The sequence below is a fragment of the Pleurodeles waltl genome, chromosome 4_2 (assembly GCF_031143425.1).
Source record: "Pleurodeles waltl isolate 20211129_DDA chromosome 4_2, aPleWal1.hap1.20221129, whole genome shotgun sequence".
In the NCBI taxonomy this organism is placed as follows: domain Eukaryota; kingdom Metazoa; phylum Chordata; class Amphibia; order Caudata; family Salamandridae; genus Pleurodeles; species Pleurodeles waltl.
The window spans coordinates 937,666,672-937,678,770 of NC_090443.1; positions in this window are offsets into that span (position 1 = coordinate 937,666,672).

The window sequence follows — 12,099 nt, forward strand, 5'->3', positions numbered from 1 at the left end:
TACTACTTAGTTCACATGTCGCTGATTGGCTTCTCTTGTAATGTCCTCATAGCCCAGCTCATCAGGTAACAATATTGTTGCAGCTTATACTCCAGTCAGTGTTTCCATTGTTCTCCGCCTGAGAAAGTCAGTCTTACATGCATTACACTTTGATTGTTACATTTAGGAAGAAAGCGTTTTCTAGCAAGTGGTTCTCATGAGAAAGACTTTAGCTACGGGCACATTTAGGCCCGTATTTATATTTTTTTTAGTGCTGCATTTGTGTAATTTTTTTATGCAAAAGCAGCGCAAACTTACAAAATACAATTATATTTTGTACGTTTGCGCCGCTTTTGCGTCACAAAATGACACAAATGCAGCGCTAAAAAAGTATAAATATGGGCCTTAGTCAGTACAGTGGAAAATTACAATTTAAATTCTCTGAGCAGACATTTTAATAATCGGTTTAGAAATACAGCTTGACATGAGGCCATGCAACTATTGGAGGATGGAGCTAGCCCTGCTTTTCTTACACCTGAATAGGATTGTGTCTCTCCCCACACAAAGGGCTGCCTAACCCCCTGTAGAGTGTCTGGAGCCAGGGAAGGAACGGCAGGGACCTTATGATCTTCAAAGGCCTCCTTGAAGCCTCCCCCACTTCGAAGGCCCATTTGGATATAAGTACTGAACCCCATCCCCACCAAATAAGAATTCTACTGAAGCCAAGGACATTCTGCCAGGAAGACCGACTGCTGTGCTTCCAGGGGGACTGCCACTCTGCACCTGTACTGTTGTGTTGGCCTACTGCTTGTGGAGAGATGTGCTGTAGGAGGGACTGCCAACTTGCTACTTGCACTGCTGTGTTGGCCGGCTGGCTTCTGCTTCTTGTCTGCCGTGAGAAGGACTGGACCTGCTCTCTACATCCTTAAACCGAGATTCTCCAAGGGTTTGTTGACTTGACCCCTGTTCTCCTGCAGTCTCAAGGACATCAACAACTGCCTGCAACTCTCCTGGAGCTGGCGGACTCTTCCATCTGTGAGTCCTGTCTTTGCCTGAGGAGCCCCCATCGAGTCCTTGGCCTCAGAAGTGAGTTCTGCTGCTGATTTCTGCAAAAACAACGCATCGTGCCCTCAACGTTGATGCTTTGCTCCATCAAAGGAACTGTTTCAGCGGGCCTTGTGTGGGTTCTGTAGCCAACCTAACCCCTATCACAGTCATCCTGGATTTTGGATTTACACTTGTCCCTTTGCGACCTCAATTAACCTTTAGACCTCTAGTGGCTTCCAAGCACTGTTTTCAGTTCACATTTAATCTTTAAACATTCATATCTTGACTTCTATTTATGTGATTTTTGTCATTTTGGTCTTGTTTTACTCATATAAATATTCTCTCTTTTCCTAAGAGGTGTGGAGTCGTTTTGCGGTGCAGTGACTTTCACAGTGCTGCTGTAATTAAGTGTTGCACAAATACCTTACACTTACCTCTAATTCAAGCCTGAGTGCTCTGGGCCAAGCTACCAGAAGGTGAGCGCAGGTTAATTTAGGTTGTGTATCTGACCTACCTGAGTAGGATTTTGGTCCCTACTTGGACAGGGTGCATACCTCTGCCAACTAGAGACCCAATTTCTAACAGAATGTGATTTGTATTGTGTTGTGTTTTCAGTGTTTCAGTACTGACAAATTATTTACAAATGTCCTCCAATTTAAGCATGTATGCTCTGTGCTACAGCTCCCAAGGGTTGAGCATAGATTTAAATTATTGCGACCTACGAGGGTCAACTGAGGGATGTGCCCTTATTACTTGAAGAGGGCTGACATCCTCTTTAATTAATAACCCACTTTCTCACGGCTGCATTTGAGAATTTACAATTACTTTCATAAAGGGCTATGGCCTGATTAACTGTTGCTAGTATGCAAAAACTGAAAGTGCTTCTGAAGGATCAGAACCAATGGCCCTATGTGCTCCCAGGGATGTAAAGGACAAGAAGGGTGCTTGCCTTAAGAACCATTGGACCACAGGCAACTGGGACCAGTGTGAGAGTCCTGTCTGAAGGGAGTGACTGCTAAATGGAGGCTACTCTTGAAATCTGGGAATAGAGAAATAAGAATGATAAAGAAATACATCATCCAATAAAGGTTCACTCTCCTGAGAACCAGGACAAATTGCCATACCACCAAAGAGATGGGCAGCCTTACCATGGTTTGTCGTGTGTGCAGCTTTTCACAGTGAGAAAAATATCTTCAGCAGTAGTCATTGAGAAGGCATTGACCTTATGGAGCACTGCTCATATATGATCTAGCCTCATGCCACATGAGCAATTTGAATTCCATAGTTTCTTCTAAGAGGAGAAGTAAAATTATTGGCTTTGGTGGCACACTCAAATATATTCGACCCACTCTCCATTGCAGTCAGTCTATATAGGCACCCAGGACCTGGGCACTCAGGCCCTCTTACCTTTATTGAAACCCTTCATTCTCTTTATGTTTTTTGACATTTAACATGTACAAACTCGCTTCTACAATTTCCTTATTTTGGATTTAAATTTTTTTCTTAATTTTACTTAACATATTTTTTATCTTCCATCATGCTAGTCCAATTAACAGGGCCATCAGAGGAACAAAGCTTGAAGAAAGAAACAGGATATGAACGTAAACAGACAAGTTCAAAAGTGAGCAACAGGCAAATATAATTGTGACGCACAGTGAAACTTGTCTGGCCTGGTCACCTTTAACAGCCCAAAATAGGAAGCAAACCTATGGAAACACACAGGCGATAACAAGCCGCCATCTTGCCTTGGGTAATTCACAGACTAAAGAGACCTTATCCAAAAAAAGAAAATCTGGTTTGGACCACTAATTTATTAAGACCTCATCTTCCATATCTGCAACCTTATAGAGATGCTCTAGGCAACAGCAAACTCATGGCATGCGATTCTATTGAAATTCTGCCGCTAGTAAGCTAACTCACCCAAGACACACACAGGGCAAAGTTGCGCACAAGAAAGACACCTCATGGCAATGTAATGCCAAAATCAGATTAATGGCACCTTCAATGACCTTGAGAATGGCAAATCCTGCCACCAGGAAAGTTGCAAATAACAGTGGCTATGTCTTTAGGATCAATTCATATCTTGTTAAATGTTGTGAAGTGTAAAGTGATCAGTGGAGTTGGCTCTTTTGGTGCATATAGAATGAGCATTATATAGACAAAGAAAGCATGGAAAGGAGCTGTGATTGTGGTTTATTGAGTGTCTGGGAAATACTAGGTCAAGGTGGATAATTAATTTGAGGAGATACTTTTTGTAAAATCTCTGGTGAGGTGAAAAGCAGACTGTATAATGCTGAGATGATAGCAGTGTGAGACTGTGGGTTAGTTGGTGAGTAACAGGCCACAGTCCCCTATCCGGTCCAATGAAACTCTCAGTAAATTATTCTTGGTCAACCCTTGGTAGCATGACCCACGAGCAGTTAGGCTTAACTTAGGAGACAGGTGTGAAAATAATTTAATATCAACAAAACAGTACATAAGTAAAACACTACACACAATAAAAATCCAACACCAATCTATAGAAATAGAAATTATTTTTATATTTAAAATTACACCAAAATGTCAAAAATCCAAGGTAGGGAACCAGAGATATGAACTTTTAAAGATTAAATGTAAACGTGCTTTCTAGTGCCTAAAAACAAAAAGCGCCAGCCAATGACATTAGGGCGCACTTGACCGGGAAAAAGTCAAAGTTTGAAGCTGACCATGATGGAGAACAAGTCTGATAAACTGAGATGTAGGCCTTGGTCAATGTTTTACCTTCTGACATAGTTTCTAGTTTTTGTAGCTTTTTCTCTCATCTTTGATCGAGGCTCCTCTTCAGGCCAGCTTGCCACACAACATTGTCAGCTTGGCTCACGGCGAGGTCCAGGTAAACTCCTAGAAGTCTTCGAGAAGGGGAAAAGCTCCAGAGCTTCAGCAGGACGAACCTGAAATTCAGGCCAAGTCGTGGTTCGACATCGCTGGTTTGTCTCTCGTCAACAGCTTAGTCACCTTATGGCGCTTTATCACAAAGTTGGTCCAAACCTCTTCAAACCTCTGGATCATCTTCCAGAAGTTCTTCTTAGGTCCTTGAAGTGTCCACAAACTTGATCCAAGTTTCCTGAAGCTCTGAATTGCTCCTTGGAAGTTGGGACTACAGTTCCCAGAATGCACCTTGTCAAAACCCTCAAATGGTCACTGGGCACTTGTCAGCTGGGCTCTTCTTGCAGGACTTGATGCATGGGATGCTGGTCAGCTCCTTTGTACCTGTTGCTTACAGGGAGTCCACTCATGGTGGTTTTCTTGTTGAAGCGAAGGGAGCGCAACTGCTGCAGTCCTTGTGGGTGCAGTCTTTCAGGTGCACACCAAAGGTTCAGCAGGGCAATCCTTTTTCTCCAGTATTTTCTTCCACCAGTGGTTTGAATTGCTGGGCAGCTCTGCCATTTTTATCCTTGCTCTTGGGTTGGCAAGCAGGGGGGGCACCACTGACCAATGGGATGCAGGGTGCCACCCTCTGGGGAAACCACTTCCTGGGCAGTATGACAAAAATCAATCCAGAAAAGCAACATTCTTTAAAAATCCAAGATGAAGAAACATTTTCTTGGAGGTTACATCTGGCTGAGTCCACCCACTGGTGTGGATACATTTCCCTAGCACGCCCCTTCCAGCCCCTCTCCTAATCTAATTTCAAGGGCTCCCATCTGGCTGGAAAAGCAGGAAATGTGTGAGGCTTGGTTTCTGGCCTAGGTGACTTCCCCTCCTTTGAAAACTAGATTGAGCACTCCACCCCCCTCCCTGGTCTGCCGTCTGCTGCAGCAGTTCTCCTCCCACCAGAAGTTTACTTTGTTTCAGCCCAGGTCACTTCACACCTCATCAAGGTATCTTGGTTCAGGCTGCCAAAGACTGACCAATCAGGAAAGGGCACTACAGGGCTGATTGTTGTAACTTTCAGAAAGAGTCCTGAACTCTTTCTATGCACTAGTTATAATAAATCTAACACTGGCAAGTTGTTGTGTTTATTCTACCTTTCAGTTTTCTTATCAAACACTACATATTTAGCCTAAGGAGCTAATGTACTACAATGGAGAAAACAAATTTGGCTGTTTTTGCCTCACCAGGGTTTATAAGACATTGTTACATCTTTACACTGCACCCAACTCTTGGGGCACCTAGGGCAGACCTTAGGGGTGACATATGTAAAAATAAGGTTGTTTGAGTAACTTTTAATTCAAAAGTCGAATTTAGGGTTAATTTAATTTTAAAAGCAGCCAGCAAAGCAGTCCTGCCTTTAAGACGACACCAATCACCACAGTAGTGCACCCATGGGTGCCCGGTCTACACTGGGATCCCTAAACCTACATGAACTACCATATACCCAGGACTTATAGATAGGTTGTTAGAGCCAATTATAATTATGCCTAATTTTCATATACCACTTAAATCAGAGCACAGGTCCTGGGACTGGTTAGCAGGGCCCAGGGCACAATTAGAGTCAGAAAACACCAGGATCAGTTAACAATGGGGGCAAAAAGTGAGGGGGGCTTCTGAAATCAGCCCAGCTTTCTCACACAAGCATAATTATCTTTGTAAATCATTGTGTAGCACTGCTGGTTTAATCTAAGTGCAATGTTATATAAAGGAGTGAGGTGTTCGAGATAAAGGGGCTGATTTAGAGTTTGGTGGATGGGGTTACTCCATTACAAACATGATGGATATCCATCTGCCATATTACGATTCCATTATATCCTTTGAAATTCATAATACAGCGGATGGGATAGGTGTCATGTTTGTGATGTAGTAACCTGTCCGCAAAACTCTAAATCAGGCCCATAGTTACTGGGAAGGTGCTGCAGCTATGATGTTGAAAGAGAGTAGGAGGAAAATTGGGCACATAGCTAAAGGTTAGTTGCAATGTTTATGCAATTGAACATGCAATATCAGATGCAAAAATCTCAAAATGAAAATAGCATTTATGTGTAAAGCTAACTTAGGTAAAAAATCAGCAGCAGTATGTTATAACAATTGGAAAACAAAATCAAGTTGAAATCAACAGCAACAGTGTACGAAAGCCCTGTTTGGGGATTAATGGATTTAAGTGGAAGAAATGATATATATGAAATGATATGCAAAATCACATTTAGCTGCAACACATGCAGTAAAGAAGAATTAAAAGCTCCTGGTGGCCGCTACCCTCAGCACCACCCCACCACAATATACCACAAACACAAGCCCAACACAAGCCCAGACACCTAAAAGACCTCCACTGGTTTCCAGTTGAGAAAAGAATAAACTTCAAACTCCTCGTCCACATATACATGCCTCTCCATGACCTAGAACCCACCTACCTCAACCACCGCATCACCTTCTCTGTTTAAGTAGGGTTAGAGCAGTTCTGATAGATACAGGGATGTTGTTTCAGTGGGTGCATAAAAAGGAGAAGGCCTGGTTCCTTGTTTCTTGCTTTTCTTTGTGTATACAGTGCATCCTTGCTGCCAAGAGCCACCAGATACGGGGAAGAGGCATGGGAAGAAGAACGTGATAGTTTTGTAGATGATACAGCTAGTTTTTATGATCGTGCAAGCTGGTAAGGGGAACACGTGGAGTTTTATCAGGGTAAGTGTGATGTGGTCATATTTCTTCAGGCCCATGATGTAAATAAAAATAATTACAAAACATGAAGAGAGTGAAGTGGAGGAAAGAGGTATAAGGCCTCCCTCTGTTTAAATATCCACTGACAAAGCCAATAGTTCTGAATGTTTTATAAGACAAGCTGCTTTTTTATAGATTTGTGAGCTTCTGAGTGCGGGTGTCTGAGTTAATGAGTGAATGGAATGTGTTAATGGCTGGAAGAATGGATAGACTGATGAGTGCATGGACGGATAGGTCAGTGGTTAAATACATGCCCAAATGGCTGGACTAGTGTTTGAGTAGATGGCTGCAAGGATGAATGAATACATGAGTATATCGACTGAAAATTTGACAGCGTGCATGGACGGATAGGTCAGTGGTTAAATACATGCCCAAATGGCTGGACTAGTGTTTGAGTAGATGGCTGCAAGGATGAATGAATACGTGAGTATATCGACTGAAAATTTGACAGCATGAAATGATAGCATGACTGAATTAATGCATTGATGAGAGTGGATAGATGATGAATTTTACCTGTTTACATAGCCTGGGTACATACCAAGGCATCACAGAGTGACAGGCAAGGGATCTCTTTCCCTCAACTCTTCAAATATTTTTTAATCCACCCCCTATATCTTCAGTCAGCAGCAACAGCCAAAAAGAAAGAGAATAGAATACATGTCCTATGCTGACTCTTACTTCTAGTCTAGGCCAGCACACCCTAATTATTCCATATGTTATGATTGTATCAACCCGTGGTTGTCCTGATCCAAACTGCGAATTACACTTGCAATAAGCAATGGCTGAATGAAGCTGACCCCTTGCCCCTCTCTCTCATTTTTGTTCAGAATATAAACTGTGGCATGGATTTCGGTTGTGGTTGCCAGAGGTAGTTGCTGCTTTCGCTTGCACTGGCTTTTTGACTCCTGGAACTGCTCGTGCGACCCCAGGTGTGAAAGGTAGCAGGAAGAGTGCCAAAGGGCCAGAACGTAAACAGCTGCAAGAGATGCGCTTACTATTTTTACGTCCTTCTCTATTCTGTTTTAGTTGCTGTGGTCCATAGTTTGTAAACAGCCAATTAGAGGGACGGGTGGATGGCCAATGATGGGAATATCATGTGGGAAGTCGTAAGCATCCTCCTACTGGCTGGTGAACAGCTGGGGGGAAGCAAAGGATGGAAGCTTTTACTCCCTCTCCTACATCATAGCTCATTCCAAAGGGAAGAAAAAATGCCCGCCAAGCGAAGTGAGCAAGGAGGAGCCATCGTGTTACCATGCTGGTCTCTGTATCAGCCCGGGTGTCTCTGCCTGTTTTTGCACCAGCTGGATGTTGTTTGCAACCACTGTTGAACCCGGCCCACGCCCTTAGACAATGGTTTACAATTTTTAAGGATATTTCTGCTCCGTCGTTTGTTTTCCACACTCTGGTGGACCAGCTTCACTCTCCTAAAATACGTTTACTCCCACCTTGTCCGGTCTGTGGTGTTGTAATCTTCAATTCTTCCAGCTGTAGCTGCACCGTTACCCTTGTTTCTCTCCTTTTGTCCTATTTTTACATCCACCAATGTAGACATGCACATTCTGCACACCCACTGCCAGTCTAGCTATCCACTGGCTACCAACAGCATGCCAATGAAGGCATTGGCAGGCACTGTCTGATGCACAATGTTTAATGTTTCGCTTGGTTATTAAAAGTTTACCTTGTATTTAGTTATCCGTACAGTACGCCTTGCTTCAAAGCTGAGTACATGCATTCACAAGTTAACGACAGCCTCATTCTGAAACTGGAGGTAAATTGTGATTTTCAGAATTTCTGATAACCGAATAAAGTTTACAACACTCTAAATGATTAATTAAAACTATTTAACAAACACCATTTACCGTAAGTTAAAAAAGTTGAAGTGTTTAAGATAGACATAATGCTTCCGTCATACAAATTAATTTGCAGTAGTAGGTTCTACATTATATAAAAAATAACGTGGCCAAGCCCTTATGGCCGTGTGGACTTAATCCACTCGAGTTCCCCCCATTTTTGGTGAGAATGGCCGCTACGGGAATTTGTGCACCCTGAGACTACAGGCACTGGGGGTCGTATTTGCCAGTGATGCTGGGGGGCCTAAATAACAAAGCAGAGGACGCCTCGTTGTGTTGATCTGAAGTCCGGAGCCCCAATATATCGCTGCCGGGAGGGATCGTGCTCACCATTACTGATGACCGGGAGGTCTGGCATTAAGTGGCGAAATGGCGTTGAGGGTGAAATTGGGGCATTCTCCCCCCTTTAACAAAGAAACCTGGGCACACCAGCTTGCAGAAGACTTAATCGTGGGCGTGGGTCAGTGTTAGAGTCCCCGTTGGGTAGGCTCGCAAATGCCTGACTTCATGATGGCGGCCACGGATGTCTCCTGGCCGCCAATATAGGACACATGGAAGGAGACACATCAGGGGTAGTCTAAGGATGATGGTAGTTTGACATTTTCCTAGCCTTGGTGTCTGAAAGGCTAGATTTTATTAAAGTCAAGGAGGTGAGTATTATGCTATCTTTTCTCACTTTAGTCAGTAGAGCTGAGAAGAAATCCTTAAAGAAGTCCATCAGGAGCCGGGGAAGAAGACCTTCCAATACAGAACTTTGATACAGAGGCATCAGACCAGGAGAAACCGGATGTGGATCAGCCGATGTGGATCAGCCGGAAGCAGCTGAGCTCGTTGAAGGCATGGCAACTGCAGAAGAATCAACAGGGAGGGTTAAAACCAAATGTGGTGGGATAATACTCACCTCTGTGTCTTTAGTAAAATCTAGCCTTTCAGACACCAAGGCTAGGAAAATCTCAATTTTATTACAAGATCGGAGGCTCCTATTATGCGTGTTTAAAGCAGCAAAATAACAGTGTCCAATGGATGATCTACAGGTTTACAATAAAAAGTTATAAAAGTACTGTTTTTTTACCAATCTGCAGATCTGAGAATGTCCTGTAAACAAACGCCTGTCCAAAAGGCCTGAGAGGTCGCAGCCCCCCTCACCGAATGAGCGCCATACGAAAGGGTAGAGCCACCAGCCAGGGACATGAGCCATCTAACCCAACGAGCCAAGGTGGGAGCCAAGACTGGTTTGTGGGGTTTCTGAAAGAAAATAAGCAATTGTGAAGAGGAGGAAGTTCTGAGATCTGCAGTTCGCGAAACTTACTTTTTAAAACAATTACCAATACACAATTTAGGGTGAGAGGCAAAAAAGGGGTAATGTACAGTGGATAAATTGGTTTTGGTACGCCTAGTGATTTGAAAATAAACTCCCAGAGAGGAATAACGGAAGGAGGAAACATCTAGGGCCTCGACATCTGACACCTGTTTAATAGAAACTAAACACAAGAGCATAGTCAACTTGGCGGACAAATGTTTCAGCGACAAATCAGCATTATCCGGCCATGCAAGAAATAAATGAAGTACTGAGTCAACATCCCACATAATATTATATTTCGGCACAGGAGGTTTAGCAAAACACACTCCCTTTAATAGGCGACATACCAAAGGATGTTCTCCAACAGGCCTTCCATCCACCCTGACATGTTCTGAAGAGATCGCGGACCTGTAAGTATTGACAGTGCGATAATCCTTACCTTGTAAAGCCAAAGAAGCCAGAAAATTCACCACCAAGGTTACATCTGCTGAAAAGGGATCTGAATCCCTGTCCATAAACCAGCTATACCAGACCAACCAGGTGGAATTGTAAACCCTTGTTGTACCCGGATCCCAGGATTGTTGGATGAACTGGACAGTGTCGCTCGAAATTCCTGAGATTCTCCAGGAAGCCTCAAAATCCTCCACCCTATGAGATGCTGGGAGCCATCTAAGATTAGACTGTGAGGAAGACACTGGGGGTTCAAGAGCAGATCGGGAAATGGGGGGATCAAAACTGGAAGATCTGAAGAGAGCTCCAACAGGGTTAGGTACCAAGGTTGGGACTGCCAGAAAGGAGTGATCAGAACCAGGGATGCGTTTTGCCTGCAGGCCTAAGCTACCACCCGAGCAATAAAGAGGAAAGGGGGAAAGGCATAAATGAGAGAAGAAGAAGGCCATGGCTGAAGAAAAGCATCCTTAGCAACCGCTAACGGATCCGGCCTCCAGCTGAAGAAGGAAGGAAGTTGAGTGTTGATCCGGGAAGCAAAGGCATGCCTGCAAAACCAGTCTACGGCCATGTTCAGCTTGCCTGGGAGACACTCCGCTTTGATGGAGATGTTCCTTGTGGGACAGAATTCCCACAGGCTCCTGGCCAAAATCACCAAAGGTTTGCACCTCGTTCCACCCAGACGATTGATGTACCTGACAGCAGACAGGTTGTCCATTCTCAGAAGGACTGAGCATTTTACTCTGTCTTTTATAAAGGACTGGATGGCAAACGAACCTGCAAGCATCTCTAAACAATTTATGTGCAGAGAGGACTCCTGAACGGACCATGGACCCCCAGTCGAGAGTGGAACACATCTTGCGTCCCAACCTGTCAGACTTGCATCTGACCCTAGGACAAGATCTGGGGCGGCAGAGGAAATTGTTCTCCCGTTCCAGGAGTCTAAGTGACTCATCCACCCGCAAAGCTCTTCTCTGGACTCGGAACCCAGCACGACGGGGTCTGAGTAGGCTAGAACATTTCGAAGGTGACGGATCTTCATTCTTCAAAGAGCCCTGTAATGAAGAGGCCCCGGAAAGATGGCCCGAATGGAGGAGGAAAGAAGACTCACCAAATTAGCTTTGGACCTGAGGGAACAGAAAGGGATAGATAAGGGGTTACGTATCTCTTTCTTTATCAGAGTCACCTTCTGTTGAGGGAGTTTAAGCACCTAATTGACCGTGTTCACTATAAAACCGAAAAAGTTGAGACGTTGGGACGGAATTAGAGCCGATTTTTGAAGATTTATAGGAAACCCCAGCCTTGACAAAAGGTCCCGGCAAAGGTTTAATTGATCCAACAGACAAGACTTGTCTTGTGCCATGATGAGGAAATCGTCCAGATAGACTATGAGCCTTATCCCTTGCCCTCTAAGGAAGGCTACTACCGGTTTGAGGATCTTGGTGATGCACCAAGGAGCTGATGAAAGACTGAAAAGGAGAGTTTTGAACCAAAAGAAGCAGGTCCCGCATTGTAACTGAAGAAATTTCCTATAGGAAGGATGAATAGGTACTGAGAGATACACATCTTTGAGGTCCAGGCGGACCAACCAGTTGTGAATTAGAAGATCTCTCAGATGGAAAATAGTCTCCATCTTGAAATGATGGTAAACCACAAAATTGTTAAAGAGCTTCAGGTTTATCACTGGATGATGTTTTTTGTTCTTTTTCTGAACCAAAAAGATGGTACTGAGGAACCCCGAAGGGTCGAACAAAACCTTTTCTATAGCCTGTTTTGTCAGTAAGGACTGCACCTCCTCCTGAACCAAAAGTAACTGATCTTGGGAAAAATGAAGTGGTTGAGGTA